Source organism: Taudactylus pleione, unplaced genomic scaffold (assembly GCF_031769625.1).
Source record: "Taudactylus pleione unplaced genomic scaffold, aTauple2 ptg000093l, whole genome shotgun sequence".
Lineage (NCBI taxonomy): Eukaryota > Metazoa > Chordata > Amphibia > Anura > Myobatrachidae > Taudactylus > Taudactylus pleione.
Window position 1 is genome coordinate 4,915,245 of NW_028284495.1, and position 26,757 is coordinate 4,942,001.

The window sequence follows — 26,757 nt, forward strand, 5'->3', positions numbered from 1 at the left end:
CTGCCCACCTTCATAGGGTGAGAGGGTAAAAGTGAAATCTTGACTGCTTCTCCAGCACTTCACCACCATCAGGTGCGGATTGGGCCGCTGGGACACCGGCTCGGTTCCTGCTGGGCCAGTCCCAACATTGGCTGGCAGCCGCCCAACACTTACCCACCCCCGCTGCCGAGATTGGTGCTAAGCTCTACAGCTACTGGTAAAAAAAAAGGGTTACGGGAGAGCCACTACGCAGCCGCAGCAGGTCCTCCCACAAGCCTTTGCAGAGCCTGTCAGTCTCCACTGATCGCTCTGCCTCTGTCCACTGCGTCCAGCTCCTCTGCAGCCCGGCCTGATTTCCCACCTCTGGGACAGCATCCTGCACAGTGACCCACAGCCGAGGGAAGCAGTTGACAGCCAAAGAGAGCAGCTGCAGGTAAGTTGCGGTGGCAGCGGCTGCACAAGGGGATGGAGGGGTAAAGTTGAGACAAACACTGGGGCTGCTGGTAATGAGCCTGACACATTGGGGCTGGGGCACATGGGCTGAGACACACAGGTGCTGGGGGAATGAGGCAGACACACATTGGGGCTGGGCCACACAGGACTGAGACACACACTGGGGCTGGGGAATGGGGTTGGGACACACACTGGGGCTGGGCGGAATGAGGCTGACACACATTGAGGCTGAGACATACACTGGGACTGAGACACACACTGGGACTGAGACACACATTGGGGCTGGGGGGAATGAGGCGGACACACACCGGGGCTGGGGAATGGGGTTGAGACACACACTGGGGCTGTGGGGAATGAGGCTTACACACACTGGGACTGAGACATAGCCTGGGTCTGAGGGAATGGGGTTGAGAGACACACTGGGTTGGGGGGATGGGGCAGAGACTCATTGGGTCTAGGGAATGAGCCTGAGACACACTGGGGCTGAGGAATGAGGCTGAGACACAGACTGGGTCTGAGGGAATGGGTCTGAGAGACATACACTGGGTCTGAGAGAATGGGTTTGAGAGACACACTGGGGAAGGGGGAATGAGGCTGAGAGCTACAGTTGGGCCTGGGTATGGAGAGTCACTGGGGGTCCTGAAGAGAGACATGGAGGTATGGAGATGGAGAGACACAGGGAGTCTGGAGAACCACAGGGTGCCAGGGGATGGAGAGACATAGGGAGGTCTGGAGTAACACGTGGGCCTGGAAAGACACAGAAATTGTTTGATTAGGGAATTCACATTTTGCCCTGCACAAACGCTCCTGTTACTATACATTATCTGGTTATGATGATGATATCAGTTATATTTCTACATAAATAGGCATCTTCCAGACAGTGTGATCTACATGAATAGTGAATACCAGCTGAAGATGCTGCCCAGTGAAGCTCAAATTCTTCAGAGGTTCCCCGTTGCAGAAAAACCACCATATAGGTGAGAAAAAAGACTTTTAAGCTGATTGGCCTGTACCTTATGCAGACAGATGGGGGTCCCCAAAGAGAGTGTATCATTCACCAAGATTTCTGTTGCTGACTCTGCTCCCCTCAGCAGCTTGCAAAAGCGCCTCCAGTCCCTAAGAGGAGGGAATATCTACACATATATTTACTGCACTATATACATATATACATATATATTATATAATTTTATATACAGTCAGGTCCATAAATATTGGGACATTGACAGAATTTTCATATTTTAGCCTCTATTCACCACCACAATGGCTTTGAAATGAAACAAACAAGATGTGATTTAACTGCAGACTTTCAGATTTAATTTGAGGGTAATTACATCCAAATCAGGTGAACGGTGTAGGAATTACAACAGTTTCTATATGTGCCTCCCACTTTTTAAGGGGCCAAAAGTAATGGGACAAACTAAACAATCCTAAATCTAACTTTCACTTTTTAATACTTTGTTGCAAATCCTTTGCAGGCAATTACAGCCTGAAGTCTGGAATGCATAGACATCACCAGACGCTTGGTTTCATCCCTGGTGATGCTCTGCCAGGCCTCTACTGCAAATGTCTTCAGTTCCTGCTTGTTCTTGGAGCATTTTCCCTTCAGTTTTGTCTTCATCAAGTGAAATGCATGCTCAATCGGATTCAGGTCAGGGGATTGACTTGGCCATTGCATAACATTCCACTTTTTAGCCTTAAAAAACTCTTTGGTTGCTTTTGCAGTATGCTTTGGGTCATTGTCCATCTGCACTGTGAAGCGCTGTCCAATGAGTTCTGAAGCATTTGACTGAATATGAGCATATAATATTGCCCGAAACACTTCAGAATTCATTCTGCTGCTTTTGTCAGCAGTCACATTATCAATAAATACAAGGGAACCAGTTCAATTGGCAGCCATACATGCCCACGCCATGACACTACCACCACCATGCATCACTGATGAGGTGGTATGTTTTGGATCATGAGCAGTTCCTTTCCTTCTCTTCTCTTCCCATCACTCTGGTACAAGTTGATCTTTGTCTCATCTGTCAATAGGATGTTGTTCCAGAACTGTAATGGCTTTTTTAGATGTTGTTTGGCAAACTCTAATCTGGTCTTCCTGTTTTTCTGTCTCACCAATGGTTTGCATCTTGCGGTGAACCCTCTATATTCACTCTTGTGAAGTCTTCTCTTGATTGTTGACTTTGACACATATACATCTACCTCCTGGAGTGTGTTCTTGATTTGGCCAACTGTTGTGAAGGTGTTTTTCTTCACCAGGGAAATAATTCTTTTGTCATCCACCACAGTTGTTTTCCGTGGTCTTCCGGGTCTTTTGGTGCTGCTGAGCTCTCCGGTGCATTCTTTCTTTTTAAGAATGTTCCAAACAGTTGATTTGGCCACACCTAATGTTTTTGCTATCTCTCTGATGGGTTTGTTTTGATTTTTCAGCCTAATGATGGCTTGCTTCACTGATAGTGACAGCTCTTTGGATCTCATATTGAGAGTTGACAGCAACTGATTCCAAATGCAAATGTCACACCTAGAATCAACTCCAGACCTTTTACCTGCTTAAATAATAATGAAATAACGAGGGAATAGCCCACACCTGTCCATGAAATAGCTTTTGAGTTGATAGTCCCATTACTTTTGGCCACTTAAAAAGTGGGTGGCAATATTTATGGACCTGACTGTATATATATATATATATATATATATGTATACACTGTATATAGCTATGTTATTGTATATAATATACATAATGTCAATGGACATATTATATTCATAAAGAAATGATATACTAGCAGACTGTCAGCAGCTGCAGCAGCACAATTTGTTTCACTTACGGATAGTCACTCCTTTAAACACTGGCACCACTCCGAAGCCACTGCCTGCTGTATCACACGACCCTCCCACAACCAGTCCCTGCCTGCTGTCCAAAGAAGAGAGAGACTCACGAGATGATGAAGTCATCATCTCACAAGACCAGTAGCTCTGCGCCTCGGGTGGAGGCCGGACAATGTCAGTGAGTGACACAAAGCCCTCCCCTCTTGTCCAGCATTTGCCCTGGTCAGCGGACTTTATATAAACAGTGGGAAATAGAAAAAAAAAGTCTGCAGTGTGCAGTGGGTTGCTTGCTGGGCCAGTGGGCCTGCACCCTCTATATTTATGCCACTGTCAAGAAGGCTTTACATACTAATAAAAAACAAAACTTTTTATAGCTTACTAAATTATAGAAACCTTAGATCCTATAGAGGTTAGAGATGAGCGGTTCGGTTCTCCTTGGTTGCATTCAGATCTCAAAAACTTAATTTTTTGGGCTATGAGGTTCTCACGTGTTTTAGATAAATCTGAACTTGTGCTAATTTGGTAGAAAGAACTGAATATAACTGCATCACTCATCTCTAATAGAGGTTTTTGGGACAGAGGTAAGAAATGCAAGTTAAGAAAACTCTGCCTTCTCTGGTGATAACCTGCTAATAAATTGAAAAAAGCCCCTTCTCTTGTGCAAACATTCATAAACATTCACAAATAGACCCGTTGGTAAGATATGATGATGCAATGTTTTTTCATCTTATGTTATTGTGAAAATCATTTTGACAGTACTTTGCATTTATGATTAGTAATACATTGTAAAATGTTTTAAGGATATACTGGTAGGTTAATTGGCTCCAAACAAAAAATAACCCATGTGTGTGCATGTACTATACAGATGTGTCCTGCTACATCTTTGCCGATCGCGCTACAAACGTACGCACGCATCATGCTACTCTACGCTACGACGTGCACTGTCATCACACCATGCAATCCTAGGTAGGCGCGGGTGTGAACGCAGTGTGCTTATCAACGCTCGTGGCTACAGGACACACCTGTACATGAAATAAAGAATATAGATTGTAAGTTCCATTGGGGCAGGGGCTGATGTGAACAGCCAAATATTCTCTCTAAAGCGCTGCATAGGAGGTGCAAGATCCTAAAAATATGGTCATATAAATACTCACTTTCCCAGCAAGGAAAAGTAAAAAAAGAACTACCACTCATGTTTAGATGAACAAAGATAGGTTTATTCACATGGTCCAAAGATACAGAAAACAAAAGCTGCTGCTGTTGTCTGTTTCTTAGGACCAAGTGAATAAACCTGTCTTTGTTCATCTAAACGTGAGTACTGGTTCTTTTTTTGCAAAGTGAGTGTTATATATATTACTTAATTTTTTGGAAGAGCTAAACAGTGTCAGTAACGAGATTAAATTCACATTGAATTTTAGTAATAAACAGATTATCTATTTAGATGTAACTGTTGATATCTCTTCTGGACAGTTTGTCACCACTGTCTACACCAAGTCGACCAATAAAAACACCCTGCTGGCAGCCAACAGTTTTCACCCATCACCACTAAAGAGAGGATTACCATATTCTCAGATGTTCGAGTGACTAGAATCATCTCGGATTGATCTAATTTATCCAAAGCCTTGACTGATATGGGGAATACATTTTCACAATGTGGATATGATAATAAAGTAGAGATGAGCGGGTTCGGATCTGAGAGATCCAAACCCACCCGAATTTGGGAGATACGGGGCGTTCCAAGCGCAGCTCAGATCTCCCTGCCTGCCCCGGATCCCTGACCCGAGGCAAAACCTCGCGACCCCTCTTTCGAGTTGCGAGGCTTTGTTTTCAGCGGCCTTAATACTGATTGGCTGAGAGAGCAGTCTGTCACGGCTCTCAGCCAATCAGCGTTAAACCCATTGAAAACAGCACAAAAGAAGAAAAAGAAGATGGCGCCCATCATCCCCGCCGCCGGCAGCCCCCGCTGCCGATACTGCCGGCACCCCCACTGGCAGCATCCCCCGCTGCCAACACCACCACTGTCGACACTCCGGCACTGCTGCCCAATGTACTGAGGACACCGTCAGCGGCCCCCACACTGTCGACACTGCCAACACTCCCACACTGTGGAGACCTCCAGCACCCCTGCACTGCCGACACAGTCAGCAAACATGCACTGAGGACACAGTTGGCACCCCCGCTCTGCCGACACCGCCGGCAGCATGCATTGAGAACACCTCCGCACTGCCAACACAGTCAGCAAACCTGCAATGAGGACACCACTGGCACTCCTGCACTGCCGACACAGCCAGCAAATCTGCACTAAAAACACCGCTGGCACCCCCGCACTGCTGACACAGCCAGCAGACCTGCACTAAAGACACTGCTGGCACCCCTGCACTGCTGACATCACCGGTACCCTTCACTGAGGACAATGCCAGCACCGCAGCACTGCCATTCCATGTACTGAGGAGGACACCATCATCAACTCAGCTCTGCCGACACTGCTGTCACAGTAAGTGCACTATTGGTGTATCCAACCCACACTGTATAACACACTGTATCCGTGTTGGAAATTGGAAGCTGATCTGCAACATGTTAGTGCCACCCACTATATCACTTAGCTTAGTCAGCCAGCTAGCTGGATGCAACCTTTTGGCCTTAACTAGATGAAGCAAATAATATTGTGAAGTGGTCAAAATTGATTGGAAATTACTGGAAATAAATGTTATTGAGGTTAATTATACTGTAGGAACAAAAATAGGCCCATTTTATGTGATTTTAGTTGTTTTTATGATTTTTTAAGAAAAAATCCAGATCCAAAATCAAAACACGAAGACAAAACACGGAGGTGAGGTTTTGGCAAAACCAATCCAGATCCAAAACCAGGGTAGATCCAGATCCAAAACCGAAACCAAAACACGAGGGTCGGCGCACATCTTTATAATAAAGACATCCAAGCGGCATTTACTAAATGCTTTAAAGTGAACAGACGTGATCTGTTAACAAGAGAACGAACAAGTGATAAAACTGAAAGAAATATTTTTTCTAGTACTTTCTCAATTGGGTCACATATTATTAAATGTGCACTTTATATATTCTTGCTCTGGTTATACACCTTGGTTGGTGTTGTGCCCCGTGATGACGGTGCTGCTAAGCACCAAAACGGCCGTCGGGCTGCCCTTGCTTTAAAACGATGGCTCCATATGGTCCCTGTGAAGTCTGTGAAGTATAAGCTTTTTTGCACTATGCACTTTAATATATGACTGAAGGTACGTTTATGGAAGCTGATATGCTTTACTTAAACATGCACAATACAGAATACTTTGCATTTATATGAAGGTGTGCTGGTCGTTCCTTTTTATGGAGATGCTGCTATTATTTATTTATAACTGAGCACCCACCACCTTACATTCACTGTGAGTGTGCAATACTTATTGTTCATATATATATATATTAGGGGTGAGCGGGTTCGGATTTCTGAAATCCGAACCCCCCCGAGCCCCCCCGATCCGAGGCCGATCCGATTTAGGCTCAACTTTTGCCGCCTGACTCGGATCTGAAATCGAGGCAAAATGTCATCATCCCGCCTTCCGGGTCTCGTGGGTTTTGGATTCTATATAAGGTACCCGCGTCGGCGCCATTTTCTCACTCGGCTGTGGACAGTGAAGAGGGAGGGTGGGAGTTAGGGCTGGCTGGGCTGTGTAGTGTAGTGTAGTGTTGTGCTGTGCTGCTGTTGTCCATAGGGGCTGTGTCTACTCCTCCAAAGTCCATAGGGGCTGGCTGTGTTGTGCTGTGCTGCAGTTGTCCATAGGGGCTGTGTCCACTCCTCCAAAGTCCATAGGGGCTGGCTGTGTTGTGCTGTGCTGTTGTCCTTAGGGGCTGTGTCCACTCCTCCAAAGTCCATAGGGGCTGGCTGGACTGTGTTGTGCAGTCAGTTGTCCATAGGGGCTGTGTCCACTCCAAAGTCCTGTGCAGTGTTCCAGTCCTAAAGGGGTGCTGTAGTGTTGTCCAGGGGGTGCTCTGTCCATCAGGGGTGCTCCCCCCAAAGTGCAAAAAAAAATATTTTTTCTGTGTTTGTGAATTGTGTGCGCAGTAGCCGCACGTGCATCAATAAAGTAGTGCCAAGCGTGCGCCTGTGTCCCATAAGTAAAGGGCCGGCTGGCTTGTCTGTTAAAGGGTGCTTTAATCCCCAAAGGGCACTCCAAACAAAATAAAAAAATATTTTCTGTGTTTGTGATTGTGTGCACTGTGTCTGCACGTGCATCAACAAAGGAGCAGCGCCAAGCGTGCGCCTATGTCCCATAAGTAAAGGGCCAGCTGGCTTGTCCGTTAAAGGGTGCTGTAACCCCCAAAGGGCACTCCAAACAAAATAAAAAAATATATTTTTTTGTGTTTGTGAATTGTGTGCACAGTAGCCGCACGTGCATCAACAAAGTAGCGCCAAGCGTGCGCCTGTGTCATAGGTAAAGGGCCGGCTGGCTTGACCGTTAAAGGGTGCTGTAACCCCCAAAGTGCACTCCAAAAAAAATAAAAATATATATTTTTTTGTGTTTGTGAATTGTGTGCGCAGTAGATGCACGTGCATCAACAAAGTAGCGCCAAGCGTGCGCCTGTGTCATAGGTAAAGGGCCGGCTTGCTTGACCGTTAAAGGGTGCTGTAACCCCCGAAAGTGCACTCTAAACAAAATAAAAAAATATTTTCTGTGTTTGTGAATTGTGTGCACTGTGGCTGCACGTGCATCAACAAAGGAGCAGCGCCAAGCGTGCGCCTGTGTCCCATAAGTAAAGGGCCAGCTGGCTTGTCTGTTAAAGGGTGCTGTAACCCCCAAAGGGCACTCCAAACAAAATCAAAAAATATTTTCTTTGTTTGCGAATTGTGTGCGCTGTGGTTGCACGTGCATCAACAAAGGAGCAGTGCCAAGCGTGCGCCTGTGTCCTATAAGTAAACGGCCGGCTGGCTCATTTCTTAAAGGGTGGTGTAACCCACAAAGTGTACTAGTCTCCAACAAAAATAAAAAAATATTTTCTGTGTTTGTGTGCGCCTTAGCCGCACGTATATATCAATATAACATAAATGGAGGACCAAACTTTCTCAGATAAAAATAAAATAGGGAAAGATCAAGAACCATTTCCTCCTAGTGCTGTTGCTGCTGCTGGGAGTTGTTCATCATCCCAGAGAGGAAGTAGGAACACCACAACTTTTACTAAACAATTGACCCTCCAACAGTCCTTAGCGAGGAGGATGAAGTACGACAGCAGTCATCCTGAAGCAAAACGTATAACTGAGGCCTTGACTGCTATGTTGGTGTTAGACGTGCATCCGGTATCCGCCATTAGTGCAGTGGGATTTAGACAATTGATGGAGGTAGTGTGTCCCCGGTTCCAAATCCCGTCTAGATTCCACCTGCATCCTCAAAGCAGCAGCGACAAACATGCATCTGTCTGTTAAAGGGTGGTGTAACCCCCAAAGTGCACTCCACAAAAAATAAAAAAATCTTCTTTTTTTTCTGTCTTTGTGAAATGTGTGGGCTGTAGCCGCACCTGCATCCTCAAAGCAGCAGCGACAAGCATGCTTCTGTCTGTTAAAGGGTGGTGTAACCCGCCAAAGTGCGCTCCAACCAAAATAAAATAATATTCTTTTTTTCTGTGTTTGTGTGTGAAATGTGTGCGCAGTAGCCGCTCCTGCATCCTCAAAGCAGCAGCGACAAGCGTGCGTCTGTCTGTAAAGGGTGGTGTAACCCTCAAAGTGCGCTCCACAAAAAATAAAAAACTCTTTTTTTTTCTGTCTATGTGAATTGTGTGCACTGTAGCTGCACGTGCATCAATGAAGGAGCAGCGCCAAGCGTGCGCCTGTGTCCCATAATTCTGTTAAAGGGTGGTGTAACCCCCAAAGTGCTCCAAAAAATAAAAAACTATTTTTTTTCTGTGTTTGTGACTTGTGTGCGATGTAGCCACACATGCATCAACACAGTAGCAGGGCCAAGAGTGCACCTGTGTCATAAGTCAAGGGCCGGTTTGGACAATCCAATCCAGATCCAAAACACGAAGAAAGATCCAGATCCACAACCGAAACACAAAACACGAAAAGTGTCCGGTGCACACCCCTAATATATATATATATATATATATATATATATATATATATATATATATATATATATATATATATATATATAATTAATACCCCTTTCAGACATAAACCCTGTCTGAAAGGGGAATGCCATCTCCAAGTGCTACTGTGCCTGCCAATCAAGTCCTTTTAGGTAATCAAGACCCAGGTTATGTGTTTCAGACATAAGCTGGGGCACTGACACGGTTTGCAAGTCTCGGGAATAACCCTGGTTGATTGCAGGGTCATAGACAAAGGACTGTCAACCCGGGTCTGACTCTCATGCTGGCCATACACTAGCGTGATTTCGGGCCGATTGCATGATTTTAGACGCCTCGTATGACGCATTGTGTGGAAATCGTGTAGTATTTAGGTGGAATACGAGTCGATGCGCGCTCCCGCCGCTCTTATATCATATCTTATGATCAGACGTGCAGCCCATATTATCCATCATAATCGTATGCAGATTGTGCCGTGTATTCGCATATGCGACGCATCATGTGTCCAAGCGTCCGAGCAGCATAATTTGACAATTTCCTGTACACGCCCAAGTTCCATTTACAGCGGCATCGTGAGATGAGAGGAGCAGCAGACACGATTGTGTGGTGATTGGACAGCATTTTGGTATGTATATTTGGCCCACTGGCCACCAATGTTATTCTATATGCATAGTGGCTGTTTTTTGGGCCCTGCAGAAACTGATCACCAATGTTTGCACAAACACACTGTCCTCCATAGTTTGCCCAGCAATGGCCACTGCCCCCCAATGTTTTTCTATATGCATAGAGTGTCCTCAGGGAAAATGTGCTGTGTGCAAATATTCAATTCTGCAAATGTGGTTGTTTATGGTTTTTTTTTTAAAGTGATAACTCTGTTTTGCTTTTTTACTGCTATTGACCCTCCATTGCAGATATGGTTGTTTACCTGTAATGCCAACCAATGTACAGAATATGGGAAGAAGCAGATATGTTATAATGTGTTTTTAAGCCTGATGCTGTGCAAATGTGATTTACCACCCAGTGTACCCAAAAATAATGTTGTAATTGTGTACTATATGCCATTAAGATATTGAGTATGGATTTCATTCACACAACGGTCTTTTATATAAAAAATTTGATTGTATAATGTTTTTTAATGAAATAAAGAAAAGGCCATTGTGTCAATAAAAATTTTTTCGGGCACCCCTATGCATAGCCAATTATATACATCTAAAATAAGCAACAACTTTATTAAGTGAACATTTGAACCGCAAGTGAACAAGTCCAGTAAGGTCCCCGTTATTTGGGGGGCACAATAATGCAGCTCAGCGGCCACCCCCACTGTTGGGAGTGGCCAGAATAAGTCCATTATATTAAAATGTCCATATTTCACTTTTTAATAGAAATGTCTCTGGATCATGAGCCGGAATTTATTACTGGCTTTGTGGAGCTATACAGGCACCATGACTGCCTGTGGCGCACAAAGTCCAAAATGTACAGCAACAAGCAGACACGGTACCAGTCATATGCAGAGCTGGCTGACTACAGTAAACCATACCACGATGCTGCATCCATAGGTTGGGTCTGCAGTTAGGTTCAAAATCTTCGGACTGCCTTCATCAAGGAATACAAAAAGGTGTAAAATTCCAAGAGATCGGGAGCCAAAGCAAGCTGTGGCAATATGACCTGCTCATGATCTTGGTGCAGTAGGATCCTGTCCATCCATCTGTGCAGGTTATGGCAGAGACAGAGAAGTGCAGAGCACAGTAAGAGGATGTGTGTGAATCAGCAGAGGCATCTTCGGTAAGCAGATACCCAGCAATCTTGAATGTCAACAATTACAAATACTGAGTTCCATTTTTTCAAATATACTCCTCCTGCACAGGCCCGCCAAGAGCCGTGTTGGGCCCGGGTAAAAGTGGGCTTGGCCTAATAACAGGAGATGTGGCCACACACCCTTAGGTTAAAAAAAAAGTTTTGCAGCAGCGCTGCGCGCTGATGAGGGGGGCTCTGTGAGCCCCCTCAGCCTGGCGCATGACCAGTGGGGGGCGCGATCAGCTTGATCACTCCCTCACAGGCATAGAAGACTGATGTGGCTGCTTCTTAGCAGCCGCGAGCAGTCTTCAGGTGCAGCCCAGCACAAAGTAGCGTGTGCTGGGCTGCTGTGATGTAGGAAGGTTTGATGCAGGAAGCCTGGGCCCGGGTAATTAGTACCCACTCCCCCCCCTCTCTGCGCCTCTGCTCCTGCCATGGCAAAGCACTGTCCCCATTAAAGTAGGCTATATATTCCTCTCCGACCTTTTTGGCCAGAGCACTCCCAGTTTTTATCACTGGTGGTACAGCCACTGAGGGGAACTGAACAACCTCTTTGGGATGGTCTAGGTCTTCCACTTCAGCTGTGCCCAATATCCTTTGCTGTTTGGCTTTCTTTTGCTGGAATTTGTGCAGGACACAGCAAGAGGTGACCACCCAGTCAATCTTCTCCACCTTTAAATTAATTGGGGTATGGAAAATCCGGAATCGGTTGCTCAAGATTCCAAAGGTTTTCTCTACAATACGCCTTGCCTGAGATAGCCGGTAATTAAAGACCCACTTTTAATGATTAAGTGCCCTCTGTGGGAATGGCTTCATGACATTTTCATGAAGGGCGAAAGCCTCGTCAGCAATGAATACAAAGTTCAGGCCGTGTTTCGTTGTCTCTCTGGATGGCAAATGCAAGGTATTCGTGGTGAGCCATTCATAGAATGCCGTGATCTTAAAGGAGCCACCATTGGAAGCATGGCTATTCTTCCCCACATCTATGAACAGAAACTCGTAGTTGGCGTTCACCGCCGCCATCAGAACAATGCTGAAGTACCCCTTGTAGTTATAGTAGTACGACCCACTGCTTGCAGGTGGGGTAATCCGAATATGCTTGCCGTCGATAGCTCCCCCACAGTTTCGGAACTGCCAACGGCTCTCAAATTTATCCCCAATGGCTATCCACTCTTCCGTGCTTGTAGGGAACTGTAAAAGAATAGAAAAAATAATTACTATATGAAATTGATTTTATTTTTCTCTGTTAACAGACTCCTGACATCCCCAGCATCCTGGACCATTTTGCCAGTGGATATGACACTGTGGCAATTCCAACACCACCCCCATATCCAAAAAGCAGCATTGAAAAACAAAACATACACAGAAGGAGGAGGACCCACTACTAAGACAGGCCAGAGAAGCCCTATGAAAACCAATCGAATTTGACCACTTTGCTGCCTATGTGAACGCAGCTCTGAGAGCAATGGTCCCAGAGCAAAGGTTTCAGTTTGAAAGACTGATGTCAGAACTGATATTCAAAGTACGGAACTCTCTACTCACATCTGACACAACCATTCTAACCCGGCCCGCAGTTCCTGCCCCTAGTACACTCACCATGCTGCCACCCACCTACTATTCGACACAGACATACCTTCTAAAAATGGCCAACTACCCACCCACCTACCATCCTGCTCCCCCACCCACCTCCTCCTTCCAACCTCCTCCCCCATCCACTTCCTACTTCCAATTTCCTCTCACACTCACCTTCTCATTCCAAACTCCTTCCCCAAACTCCTTCCCCAACCACCTCCTCCTACCATCCTGCTCCCCCATCCACCTCCTCCTTGCAACATATTCCCCCATCCACCTCCTCCTACCAACCTACTACTCCACCCAGTATTTTCTCAGCATTATTTGAAGCTGATTTCTTAAAATTGTGAAGTGGGTCCCCCTCGTAATGAGGAAATCCCATACTCCCTGATAAGTATGGTGCTGTATGCAGCATGGTGTTTGTGACACAGACTCAGACGGGTTAATGAACACATGCTGGAAGTGCATCTCAAAGGGGCAGGAACCACTGAGTTTGCACTTGCAGTATGTTTTTCTACCCCTGAAATCTGTGGCACAAACACCAGAGCTCATACCACACCATACTTATTAACAGGGATTAGGTTACTTGAAGATACTTTTTGCATTTTATACAGTTGTTTTATACCAAAAATCCACCGTGTTGGCATAGTTTAGCACAGTAATGAGGAAGTTTCATACTCCCTGCTAAGTATGGTGCTGTATGCAGCATGGTGTTTGTGACCCAAACTCAGATAGGTTAATGACTATATGCTGGAAGTGCATCTCAATGGGGCCGGGACCACTGAGTTTGCACTTGCAGCATGTGTTTCTACACCATAGCTCATACTGTACCACACCATACTTACACTATCAGGGATTAGGTAACTTGAAGATACTTTTTGCATTTTATAAATCTTTATATATATTATATTTAAAATAAGTATTTATGTTGTATACATTTTATAGGTCATGTTGGCCACAAAACACAGAAAAAAAAAGTTTTATTGAGTCTTTAATATTACAAATAAATAAACTATAGAAAGTTTTAATAAAACATTTTTCTTGTTTAACTATAATAAAATGTGTGGTGTGTGTTTTATCTTACCTTACAATAATGTAACTGCAGCACCTTCATGATAGCCTTGCAGGTCTCAGGTGTAATGTGTCCCAAAGCTTGAGGGAGATGCGGGTCCCAAACTTCAGCTCTTCAAAGGAGCGTACCGTAGCCAGGTACCTCAGTGTAGCCAAGAGCCTCTCCTCGGCCATGATGGCCACCTGAAAGTTGGTATCCTGCTTTCAGATATAGGGGGTTACCAGATGCACCAATTCCTGGAAGGTGGTGTCATCCACCAGCAGGAAGTTGCGCTAGTCATCCGGATTGTTCTCTCTCATTTCCGTCAGCAGGGGCATATAGGATTGAGTCTCCCTCTCCAGCAGCAAATCCTTTGTCCAGCAGGACCTCCTCCTCCTCCTATGCTGTGCCCTCTCCCTCTCCTCACTCAGCTTGACCACAGCATAGGACAGCAGAGCTCTATAATGACAGGGATCCATCACCACAAAAAGCAGGACAGAGCACAGGAAATAGAGCAGGATAAAGCACTTTGTAAAGCCAGGCAATACAAAGCAATGCACAGTAGCTAGCAATGTGGAGCATTCAGCAGGGTAAAAACCTCACTATCAGAGTAAACAGAAGTGCGCAGAGCTAAAATGGCTGCTGATTTTTTATACCCCCCAGTGAAGTCCAGCCTTCTATTTAAATTAAGGCCAAATCTATAAGATTAGTGAGGCACACGATTGATAGTATCACGACCCGTCGTATAGGGGCGAATGATTGTACGTGAGATCGTATGTACTGTACATCGTGTGCCAAAAAGCACCAAATCGTGCGGCCGGGACTGCCAGGGAGCTGCCGGGGAGTTCAAGAGAAATCGTATGCTAAATCATATCTTATGCTGGTCGTATTACTGTATGGTCAGCATTACAGATGATAATCACTACTCGGGTCCACTCGCCATGCACCGGTAGATTCCCAGGTTTTTGCTTATGTCAAAAAGGGGTACAGGTATTAGTTTCTTATCATGAGATTGATCTCTAATTTATATTTGTTCTTTTGCAGTTTAACAGAAATAATGTCTCTCTTTTGGGATTCTTATTTTGTATATAATGATTCACTATCCACAGGAAAAATATTAGAATTTTCTTATCCACATTCATGCTGAATTGAATTACTGTAGACAATTTAACTAAATGGAGTAATTGCGATCTAAACATAGACTTGTATTAATGGATTTAGGATCAGCATCATGATCAGTTTCAATTTCCACTTAAGTCAATTAATCCATTGTATGTATCTTTTAAATTTCCATGATCTTTTATACAACAGCTGGAGTACCATCATTGAGAGGTGCTCATTGGGTAAGTCGCAGAAGTAATATTCAAACAAATAGATTGTGTCACCACATGGAGCTGATGGGTTAATTAGCAGCCCATGAACGCTATATCAGTTTATAGTATAATAGACGATTAGTGTATAAATAACCATCTTTACAAATACATGGTGTGACTTCCATTAATCATGTGGATTCTATTTAAAAGAATAAAAGCCTTCTCTTATTAGTAATTACAGAACTGCCACAGCCACCTGGTTAATGAACTATAGAAATAAAAAGTTTGGATTTTTTTTTAGATAATGAGAATGCCATATTCTTTTAATTAGTGATCACAGTTATGTTTTTTTAAGGGACACAATTGTCTTATGTATATTTTTAACAAATATTGTTTTTTTTACTTCTAAATGATTTATTCATATATGTTTTTGATGAGAGAAAATCTCTTTATTTTTCAATTTTGTTATATAAAATGTGTTCATGCGCTTCTAATTTGTAACCAAAGCAGCTTTCTTAAACACAATAAATTGTCTTAAATTATGTGTGGTACCAGAAAGCGCTATAAATTGAGTGTAATAAATACAATAAATATGCCTAAAATAATAGAGTAAAATAAAAAAATGAAAAAAAAATAATTAAATATAAGTTAAAAAAAAAAGGTTTAATATATATATAAAACGTAAGAAAATATATATAAATAAAATAAATGTATAATAAAAACGGATCTGCAGGGTGTAATCAGTTAATAGGACACACATAAAATGCACACTTAAAAGATTTTTATAGCCCCTTTTGTATGAATGTGGTGATTAACCTCTCGGGGTCTGGCACAATCTGTAGTGAAAAACTTTCCCTGTGTTACCCTACCAAGTGATCTTCTGTTCGCAGTCAGTGCAGCTAGCAGACGTGCTGTCAGCAGTGTCCACTCTGTCCAGTTTTTGGCAAGCAGCTGCACAGTCACTCTGCTCTGTCCAGAGGATTCTACACGAAATCACTGTTGCTGGGTGCCTTCCTTCACAAACATGTTTCATTACAATGAGTAACTTTTTCAAGGTGCATTTATAATTGCTCCAATCAGACACTTAGGGCTTAATGTAATAGAGTGCGAGCTAGCGCCGCTGCAGGATTACATGCGAGTATTCCCATTTTTTTAAAACAGCAAGCATGTTAAATGCGAAACCAGCTTTGTTTTGCCTTTACCATGCTTCCTGTTTTAAAAAAAACTGGATATACTCACATGTATTCCTGCAGAGGCTGATTCAGAGATGTACGTTAATTTGATGTTAATGTATGTCTCCGATGTTTTCAGATCTGCAAATGTGTAGAAGCCTTGCTGCGCATGTACAGAGCTGGTTCTGCAATGTAGCTTACAGTGCCTCAAAAACTGCAGCATGAGCGAAATGCTGCTGGAGCTTGGTGGCGGTGACGGCCAGAGTTACAAAGAACGGGGAGGTGTCAGTCCCATTTTCTGGGCATTACAGAGCTAGTGGCTGTGTCCTTGGATGCAGCTTCATTGGCTCCTGCAGTGTGGTTTCACCAGATAACCTAAGGCTTATTCAGATGTTTCATGGTCAGTAGATTCGTTGGCTGTGTCTTCGATCACAGCATTGGATCAGAGAAGCAGACAGTGGGATTTTTTTTTACATACAATGCCTCCTACAGCTTTTACTTAATTTTGCACAGCCGCTACGTGCAAAGATGCAGCAGTTGTGTGAACTGCATCCATCTCTAAAGCAGCCCTACTATCCAAAGTGATATCACTTATTTCAATATGAGTACACCTCCCTTGTATATTGTATTAAGGATTGACTGCGCTATTGTGTTTTTATTTTATTCAATTTTATTTCAATTTACATTATTTAATTTATTCCTGGGTGTGGTCAGGGTGACAGCTCCTCAGATCTCTCAGACAGTGATCCAAGGAGTCTGTAATAAGTATAGATGAGTTTTCAGTTCTATTCGGTTATGTTTGGATCAGGAAAACAACATCTTATTGACTATCCAGCTCTCATGTTTTGGATAGCAAGTAAGATAAATCCAAACCTGTGGTAATTTGGCAAAAATACTGAGTAGAACCAAACCGCTCATCTCTAGTAATAAGTTGAACTGTCTGTTACTTCAGACTCCTCGGATCACTGGCTAAGAGATCTGAGGAGTGGTAAGACTGCCCCGCCCCACCCTAGTGGAGCCAGCTGCCAGTGAGGAGGACTATCCCTGAGTTTGTCGAAGAAGGTGTTGTAAGTAGTACATCTGGAGGCGGGGAGTAGGTAAAGAAGCATCAGGGAGCATTAGAGGGAAGGAGGAAAGCAATGGATAGAGACAGAATGGATTGTGTCTATGAATGGGGTAACAGGGAAACACACAGTGTGGGATGTGGTGTGGATGGCAAACAGGAGCACACAGTGTGCCGATGGAAGTGGGTCTGAATGAGCTCCTCAGTGCCTCCCAAACAAATTTGACTATTAATTCTAATGATTAGAATAATCAGAAGTAGATACTTTTTACACAGAATATGTGTCATAAGTATCTTCTTAGTAATATTCCCCCAATAGTGTGTTCATTGGTAATTTATATACAGTATTTTGCTCATATTTATTTTTGTTTTCAGTTTCTATTTGGACGATGACATATCCAGAAAGAAGATTTTTTTTGAAAATGTAATATAGTGAGAGTTTTGTGGAATCTTATTCCATAAAATAAATGTAAAAATGGTGTATGTGACTATTTATATTTACTCTGCTGGTAAAATAGGAAAGGGTCTTTACAAACTCCATTGCGAATGCACAGACTACACAGTATTAAAGTATGCATCTCACTGCTCGTATACTCCATCACACAATGGAGCACAAAGGGTGGGCTGAGTCTGAGATTAACATATTCCCGCAAAACGCTATTGCAAGAGTGGCAGTGACTGCGGTTGCATTTACCAACCGTCTCTGAATCAGGCCCCAAGTACCAACTGTGCAGGATGCCAAAATAACAACTAAAAAGTGTTCTACCAAAATGTCTATCAATTATCATCATTGTATACTGTGGTGCATCCATCCATAATGTCCACTTACATGATCTTCCTGATTGGGTGACCTTCCACATTGATTGTGAGTACTTATAGCTGGTTACTGGTGGCAGTGTTGAGGAAATAGAAACAGATTTACATAATCAGATCCAGAAGAATTATATAAATAATTTTAGAACATCTGACACAGAATGTGCAAACTCTTAGAAGGACTCCAACGTAGCAATAGAATCCTATGAATATTAAAATGTCCTAAATCACTTCATTGAACATACTGTAAGAATGCAAAGGTCTAATTGTGTCTTTAGATACTAGTGAAAGGTCCAGTAACTTTCATAAAAAAATGGTGGTATCCTTTAAAAACGAATCTTGTGCTTGGACAATAGATTGGAGGTAATAGTCTAAGTATTTAGCCACAGAGTAGTATAGAGTCTCTGGCTGCTATTATAGGTCTTCTCAGCGGTGCTTGTGCATCTTTATGTAATTTGGGTATGGTATAAAAGACTGGAATAACCAGCCAGTCTACAAGCAAATAATCTCTAGTTTTTTAAGAGATAATATGTTGTTCCACAGCATTATTTAGAATATGTTCAAGTTCCTTCTTGGAAGTATCGTGTATGTTTTTTCATCTGAAAGCTGGTTATACACTTCATTTTTATACATAGTGAGATCCTGGATGACTATACCCCCGCCCTTATCGGTAGGGCGGATCACAATGTCTTGATACTTGCCTATATCCTTCATAGCTTTGTTCTCTTGAACACTCAAGTTTTTCTTGGTAGATTTGTAATTAATTATTTCTTCCATCAATTTTTTATCCATCTGTGTCGTAAAATATTTTATGGACAAATTTTGTGAAGGTGGTTCAAAAGAGGACTTTTTATAGATGGGAGCTGAATCCTCTGGTTCACTGGAGATATCGGCAAAGTGTTCTTTTAATTTTAATCTCCTATTAAATTTATATAAATCTACTTTAGATTTAAAAAGGTCTGGATGGTCAGAGGGGACATAGGATAATCCTTTGTTTAATATGGAGTATTCTTCATTAGATAATGTCCTTGAGGATAAATTAAAGACTAATTCCCCTGTTTCTAATTTCTTTTTCCCCTCCCTCACCCACTGGCCACCCCACCGTGTCTGGGTTCATCTGTGGAATCACTTCTTGCTCTGGTAATCACACCTGTCGGGGGTTTCAAGGTAACTTTGCTTATAGAGGCCTCTACACATTCTGTCTCGTACGAGGTTACCCCCCACTTGAGGTTTCTGTGTCTTAAAAAGATTGCTTAGGGCGTGTGTACTGTTTGCGTGGTCTATCAAACTTTCTTTCTCTGTTATATGCCCAACTATATACTCTAAATTCCGCGTAATCTGCATAGAAGGCTGACAGCCATCAGATGAGCGTCAGAAAGCTGCATCAGATGGCTGTCAATCATCGAAAACCCTAAATTTCATGGAAAAAGTACTTCTGTTGGATTTAGAAAATTGATGGTTGCTAACCATCGGGTTCCAATGTCCCTACCAAAGAGCTTGTTCATGCAAACCAGCAGGTACTGTATGTGTATATGCAGTTGTATCTACAGTATGTACCTGCTACAAGGCAGGTACAAATACAAACTGGTGATGATGACTTGTATGGCTCTGCATAAGTGCAGAAATATGCTAACTAGAACTGACTAAAACCTTTCCCTCTGTGGCCGCACCTAACAGTCTCTAACCCAACATGGCTTGCTGGCTGTCAGCTAGTTGCAGAAACAAACACAGATAATGCCAATGGACATTTCATTGTGTTGCAATGCAAATACTATATATCTCATAACCAGCATTGGACTAGGTCATGAATGGTCCACCAATAATGTAGGGGTCTATTAAGAGGAGAGTGTTCATATTGTAATATGTTCAATTTCTGTATTTATTTGAGGAGTATAATTGATACTGTATAAATGTTTTTAAGCTTGTATCTAATCTAACCCCACCGCTTCTGTGAGTTTCCCCAAAACATAGCACCATCTCCCACCTTTCTTCACCACTATCCAAGATCTTACATCATTTGGCTCTGGGTGCAAATATAGATCCACTGAACATATATTCCCTATGGCTGTTTTTGTTGCTGTGTGTTGAAAATGGCTATACTCACCTTCCCCTGATGAGATAAATTATATTATAAGTCATAATCATAAAAATATATTCTCCACATTTCACTGCCCACATTTAACCTGATATCATTATTGTTTTATTTGTCTGCTAATGTTGATGTCTCCTATTGTTATGTTATTTTATTTCTCTGTTGGAATCAATAAAAAGATTAAAAATAAAGTTTAAAGTATCAAAGCAAAACAGAGCAGAATATATGCAAAAAATGCAATTAATCTACAAAAGATAAGTTCAACAATATGTAAAATTGTGTTTTACATATTACACTATTGGATAATTTTTTCTGTTTTATTCCAAGTGGATTACGCAACTGTTTCAGAAGTTTAAAAACTAATTTGTAATTTGTTTAATAAAAAATAAATAAAAAATAAATAAATAAATAATAAAAAAAATAAAATAAAACAAAATATATATATATATATATATATATATATATATATATTCCACATAGATACTTACGGCCTCATTCAAAGCCGGTTGATAATGCAGTTATGCTTGCAGCCGCTTTCTCAATAGCGGTTGCAGGAATCTGCAAATGCTCATCTCAGCTTTTCCTTTGTGCTCCAAGGTGCAATGGAGTGTACGAATGCTGAAGCGCACAATTTCAGCCACCCTGGTCTGTGCATTTGCAATGGAGATTGTAAGCAATAAAACATTGGTGCAACATCGGTCACACCGTCAACATTTGCAGCAGCCTATGATCTACTCTAGCCACTCTCCACAAATCCAACTAAACATGGCCTATAAAGAAGTGGATTTGCAATTGGGAACACAACAGCATTCACAAATATGCCCGTCACACTCCCATAACATGCCCATGAAATGTCCTCTATTGTGATCACATTAGGTCACCTCTCAGTCTCTACCCTGCTACAACCAGGGATCAGAAACCTCTTTTCAAGTGTTAGCAATGCCGTGTGCAATTGCAAACACTTAGCAACCAATCAGATTTTAGCTATTATCTTCTAGAAGGTGCTAGATAAATGTTAATTAGAATCTGATTGGTTGCTATGGGTAACATCTCCATGTCTAAAAACCTGCACTTTAGTAAATAAATCCCAAAGTGCCAAGCTATTGGCTTTGAAACGACTTTATTTCCCTGCTAATATACAGAAGATAGATATACCTTATCAAAAGAAAAGGACAGATTTATAGGTTTACAAAGCCGCAGATGATCAGCGATTTTGACTGAGGATTTTCAAAAGTCAATAGTAATTATGTTAAACAATGCTGATTTGACATTACTTACTATTGACATTGAATGGTCAAAGCAGCCGATCATCATCCACTTTGCAAACAAGTCACAGATAGTGGGCGGGATGTACTAAATGGAAAATGCAATTAAAACCCCGTTTTCAGGGTGTTACTACATTTTCCATATGTACTATTGAGTGGCCGCCGGGGTTCTGATGCGAAGAGTAACACCAGCTTTTGCTGGCATTATCCTACAATAGCCTATGGGCTTCTACTGCATTGTTCTGGTATGAGGGATCCATAAACCCAGAAGTCCAGGGTGCAATGCTGATTGCAAAGGACAGCTCTTATCAGAAGAGCTGCCCTTTGTCGCATATGTTAGTACATATGCGATCAGTAGAGATGCGATGTCTGGCGGGATGTACAACACCATGGGCCTGATTCAGCAAGGAAGTCAGCCGCGAATTTGCATGCACCCGGCCGATGTTTCTGTTCTGCGCATGTGCATTAATCGCAGTGCCGCTGCGATCAGGAAGTGGTCGCAATGAGCACGCAGACCCTCTTAAAGTAATTGACTGGTAGTGGCTGTTTGTGGGTGGTGACAGGGGGTGGTCAGAGAAACGCAGGCGTGCCTGTGCATTTGGACGCTGTTACAGGGGCATGCATAACTAAGCCCCTGCGATAGCATATGCAGCCTGAGTACTAGATACTAGAGATGAGCAGGTTCGGTTCTCAGAGAACCGAACCCTCCCGAATTTAGCATATCCGAGTCGGATCCAAGCAGGCTCAGAGGTTCCCGCCTTACGCAGTTCGCAAGCTTTTGTCTCTATGATCAATGTAGTATATAAGGGACCACACGACGGATGCCATTTCCACTCCGGCTGTGTAAAGTGAACAGGGAGGGTGGGTAGTGTAGGGCTGGGAGAGGTTCTGGTGCTATCTGCTGTGTCCTGGGCTGGTGACTGCTGATCCATTCTGGTCTCTGGTCACGTTGCTGTCACTATCACTGTGCTGTCTGCTGATCCATTCTGGTCTCTGGTCACGGTGCTGTCACTATCACTGTGCTGTCTGTGCTGATCCATTCTGGTCTCTGGTCACGGTGCTGTCACTGTCACTGTGCTGTCTGGTGATCCATCTGGGCTGTCTTCTGTGTCCTGGGTTTGTGCTGTGTCCATCTCTGGGCCCAAGTTCTGGACTCCAAAAAAAAAAAAGTAAGAAAAAAAAAAATCAAAGTGTCTTTAAAGTTTTTATATTTTTCTGTGTGTGCATGCGCCATTAACAGGCTTAACCACAGTAGCGCACAAGAGCCAGCCAGCAACACACGTTTCAACCTTGTGCTCCACGACTACAGACAGTCTTAAAAAAAAAAACAATAAAAGTGTCATATTTTTTTCTTGTTTGTGTGGGTGGGTTTTTGCCTTAACCGCAGTAGTGCACAAGATCCATCCAGTAACGCACATAGCAACCTTGTGCTGCCTGACTCCAGTCATTCTCAAAAAAAATAAAAATAATAGTGTCATATTTTTTTTCTTGTTTGTGTGGGTGGGTTGTCGCCATAACCGCAGTAGTGCACAAGATCCAGCCAGTAACGCACGTTGCAACCTTGTGCTGCCTGACTCCAGTCGTTCTAAAAAAAAAAATACAATAAAAGTGTCATATTTTTTCTTGTTTGTGTGGCTGGGTTGTCGCCATAACCACAGTAGCGCTCAATATCCAGCCAGTAACGCACGTTGCAAGCTTCTGCTGCCTGACTCCAGTCTTTCTAAAAAAAATAAAATAATAAAAGTGTCATATTTTTTTCTTGTTTGTGTGGGTGGATTTTTGCCTTAAATGCAGTAGTGCACAAGAGCCAGCAGCAACGCAAGTTGCAACCTTGTGCTGCCCGACTACAGTCGTGATCAATCATTACTCTGGGGCCAAGTTCTTCTGGAGCTGACAAAAAATCTAAATCATCATTTGACGTTTTTTCTAATATTTTTGTCTGTGCGCACGACTGCACGTGTGTGAATTTTGTAACTGCACCTTGGCTACACTATTGGTGATTGTGACACTGCTTCTAGACTGCAGAAAAAATATGGAGGGCTGTCACATGACAGGAGAGCAAGGCCAAGACCCACATGTTTTAGCTGCCGCCAGCAGTGCAAGGCCGTCAACTTCCTCGATCTCTAGGAAGGCCCATGCCCCAGGGCTTAAGTCACGCCATCAATATGGTAAAGCAAGTTTTACTGAAGTTAAGAAAAAAAATTGAAAGGATATTTGACTTTAGATAAACAAAAAATTGGCAATATGCCATTCACTGCACAAAGTGGCAAGGAAAGGATAAGGCCTTGGGAATCTTACTTTATGAAGAAGACTGCTGATTCTGATAGCCCTTCTGCTTGTAGTAGTAGTGGTTGTGGTCCAATTAAAAATGTGAAAGTTGTTAAGACAGCTCCGGAAAAACCAACTGTGTGCCCTCAGAAATCGAAATCACAAATCCCTGAGGAGAGGGCAAGTGTGTCCGTGGTTGCCATGTGTGAGCCCGACCTAAATACTAGTGTACTGGAGGATCCTCCAAGTTCCAACATTTGTGTGCCCTCTGTAAATGTGGGGAAGGACAGTCAACATCTTGCACATGTAGTCATTGAGGATGCTTCTGTGAAATTGCACATGGAGGAGGAGGATATTTTGGTGGATGAAGGTGCTAAGGATGATGAGGATGTTGATGATGAAAATGTTGGTGTTGGTGATGAGGATGTTGATGCAGAGGATGTCCTTTGTGTAAGTAAGGCAACAGCTGTTGCCCATGGTTTGAAAAAGCCAAAGCCCATTGTTGTCATGCCGGGATAAAAGACAAAAAAATCTGCTTCTCACGTGTGGAATTATTTCCATCCTGATCCGGACAACAGTTGTCAAGCCATATGTGCCCATTGCCATGCAAGAGTGAGTAGAGGGAGGGACCTAAACCACCTAGGAACCTCCTCCTTGTTACGTCACTTGGAGCGCATTCATCAAATATCAAAGTGTACGTTGCCAAGTTCCAAAACTCAAAACATAACAAGTCCAGTGTCACCTACCTGCTCCCTCTCTGTGAGATCCAAGCACCTTTGATCTCCAACACCAACACCTGCATCATCAACATCCTCATTCATCATTGGGAGTAGTCCTGCTGCATCCAATGTTGGTATTCCAAGCATGATTGACTCCTCTCCTATCCGTGATTCCTCAGAAGGATCCTTGATGACTATGCCTGTTGCTGCTGCCGCTGTTGCTGTCAGTGGATCTTCATCCCAGAAGGGGACCAGGAGGAAGACTACTTGTAGCATATCCTCCAAAAAACAATTAACTGTCAAACAATCGTTTGCAAGGGCAAACAAGTATGACAGCAATCACACAGTTGCACAGCGGATTACTGATGCCATAACAACTATGCTGGTATTAGAAGTGGATCCAGTATCCGCCATTACTGCAGTGGGTTTTCAACAGTTAATTCAGGTCCTGTGTCCTCGCTACCAGATCCCTTCTAGATTCCACTTCGCTAGAAGAGCAATTCCAAATCTGTACAAGGACATTAAAAAAAACCTTATTAATGTCCTCAGAAATGCCGTTGTACCCACTGTCCACTTGACCATTGATATGTGGACAAGTGGGACAGGGCAAACTAAGGATTACATGACGGTGACAGCCCACTGCGTAGGTGTATTGCCTACAACAGCAACAGCAGTAGCAGCAACATCTCCCAAACGACAGCTGATACAAAGGCAGAACCTCTTAGAAAAACGCAGGGAAATCATTGCTAAATGGCTTACCCCAATTGGACTCTCCTCAGGATTTGTGATTTTGGACAATGCCACCAATATTGTGAGAGCATTACATCTGGGCGAATTCCAAAGCATCCCATGTTCTGCTCACACAATTAATTTGGTGGTGCAACATTTTTTAAAAAGTGACAGGGGCGTGCAGGAGATGCTCTCGGTGGCACGCTAAATATCCAGACATTTTAGACATTCGGTGACCGCTTGTCGAAGATTGCATGACCAGCAGGTAAAGTTAAGTTTGCCCTTCCATTAGCTGAAGCAAGAGGTAGTAACTCGGTGGAATTCTACTCTCTATGTGCTTCAGCGGCTGGAGAAACAGCAAAAGGCCATCCAGGCCTATACAGCGGACTATGACAGGCTATGGAGGGGGAATGCACCTTACTCAAGCACAGTGGAGAATAATTTCCATGTTGTGCAAGGTTCATGAAGTTAGTTCAGACACTGCCAGCTTGAGTCAGGTCATTCCCCTCTTCAGACTTTTGCAAAAACAGCTGGAGAAACCAAAGGAGGAGCTGAAATGGAGCAATTGCGCAAAGTATGTCGGACTCATGGATCAAGCTCTTCATTCACTTCACCAGGATCCAAGAATCGTCAATCTATTGAAATCTGAAAAATATATTTTGGCCACCATTCTGGATCCTAGGTTTAAGTCCTACCTTTTGAGTTTTTTTCCAAAAGACCAAAATCTAAAACTATGCAAAGAACTGTTGGTCAAAAAATTGTCAGCTGCAGCCGCATGTGAAACACCTTCATCTCCTCCTTCAGTTTCAACAGCTGCCAGGAAAAAACAAAATTTTCCTTACAGAATGCCTGCTGGTCATGCAGATCAGTCACCAAAAAATTACACCTGGTCGGGCCTGAGAGAACTGCCTACTAGTGACATGTCTTCTACCGTGACTATGTGTGATACGGTCTCCATTCATAGAATGGTGGAGGACTATTTCAGAGATAACATCCTAATAGACATGTCAGACAGTCCCTTTCAGTACTGGCAGGAAAAAGAGGCAATTTGGAGTCCCATACACAAACTGGCTTTGCATTACTTGAGTTGCCCACCCTCCAGTGTGTACTCCAAAAGAGTTTTCAGTGCAGCTGGCAACCTTGTCAGTGATCGGCGTAGGAGGTTACTTCCTCAAAATGTGGAAAAGATGATGTTCATTAAAATGGATTACAAATTCCATGAGGAAGACCTCGACAAACAATTATATAAAAAAATGACAGAGGCGCATATGGTGGAATCCAGTGGGGATGAATTAATATTGTGTGAAGAGGATGTACACACTGATGGGGATGATGAGGATGATGACAACTTGTAATGTAATTGTAAATCCAGTTTGTGTTTGGGATTATTTTCTTTTCCATGTCCAAAGCACATTGGCAGTTTGTTTTATGGGGGTCCAAACAAACCAATCATTTAAGCCACAATTGGCAGTCCTTGTCGCTGAAATGATTGGTTTGTTAAACTGTCCTGTTTCATATACAACAAAAGGGTGGGTGGGAGGGCCCAAAGACTATTCCA

The 26,757-nt window shown here is 43.0% G+C and overlaps 1 pseudogene; it reads right to left on the bottom strand.

The window, feature by feature from the left end:
- The window catches only part of LOC148526806 (uncharacterized), a 62,025-nt pseudogene that overhangs the window by 790 nt on the left and 34,478 nt on the right, over window positions 1–26,757 (bottom strand).